General features: G+C 66.5%; 1 protein-coding gene and 1 long non-coding RNA gene across 7 annotated transcripts in view; one reads left to right on the forward strand and one right to left on the reverse strand.

The window, feature by feature from the left end:
• LOC102475788 (uncharacterized) overlaps positions 1-549 on the reverse strand; it is a 9,932-nt gene extending 9,383 nt beyond the window's left edge. For both annotated transcript variants that reach the window (XR_334950.3, XR_003549813.1), the window contains exon 1: positions 415-549. This is a non-coding gene — a long non-coding RNA (uncharacterized LOC102475788). The remainder of the gene's footprint in view (positions 1-414) is intronic.
• TET2 (tet methylcytosine dioxygenase 2) overlaps positions 1-555 on the forward strand; it is a 100,239-nt gene that overhangs the window by 1,981 nt on the left and 97,703 nt on the right. For 4 of the 5 annotated variants that reach the window (XM_006151157.3, XM_027772922.1, XM_014588864.2 and 1 more), the window contains exon 1: positions 22-182. The exons of the other annotated variant lie outside the window; for it this stretch is intronic. The gene's annotated coding sequence lies outside the window, so the exon portion shown is untranslated. Of the gene's footprint in view, positions 1-21; positions 183-555 lie in introns of those variants that run through there. 5 annotated transcript variants of the gene reach the window in all.

Here is a 555-nt window from a genome sequence, read left to right on the forward strand (position 1 = left end):
CGGGGCCCCCGCCCGCCGAGTGATGAGAACAGACGTCAAACTGCCTTATGAATATTGATGCGGAGGCCAGGCTGCTTTCGTAGAGGAGCAGAAGGAAGCAAGATGGCTGCCCTTTAGGATTTGTTAGAAAGGAGACCCGCCGGCCGCTCCGGATCGCCGCGAGGCTGCGGGACCACGACGAGGTCAGAGCGCTCGCCCTCCGCGGCTCCCCCTGCCCTCGCCCCTCGCTCCCCCTCGGGCTCCCGGGGGCCGGGCGGTGGACCCCGCAGTGTCACCCGCAAATACCATGAGGGAAGAGGGAAGCTTCACAAATTACTGGAGCCTCTTCAACATGGCTGACAAATACAGTTTAATTTCCCTGCAACCTGCGCTGTGTCCCCGCCGCGCTGTCGCCGCCGTCCCCAGACCACTTACCTCGGTGCCCGCGACCGGCCGCTGTCCGGCCTTTCCCCGAGAAAGTGCTGCCCCGCTCGCCTCCCGGACAGTCGGGCTCCGGGGCACCACGTTCCCGAGCCCGCCCTCCCCTCCCCTGCAGCACGTCCGGGCGCTCCGCTT

Source organism: Tupaia chinensis, unplaced genomic scaffold (assembly GCF_000334495.1).
Source record: "Tupaia chinensis unplaced genomic scaffold, TupChi_1.0 Scaffold000315_1, whole genome shotgun sequence".
Lineage (NCBI taxonomy): Eukaryota > Metazoa > Chordata > Mammalia > Scandentia > Tupaiidae > Tupaia > Tupaia belangeri.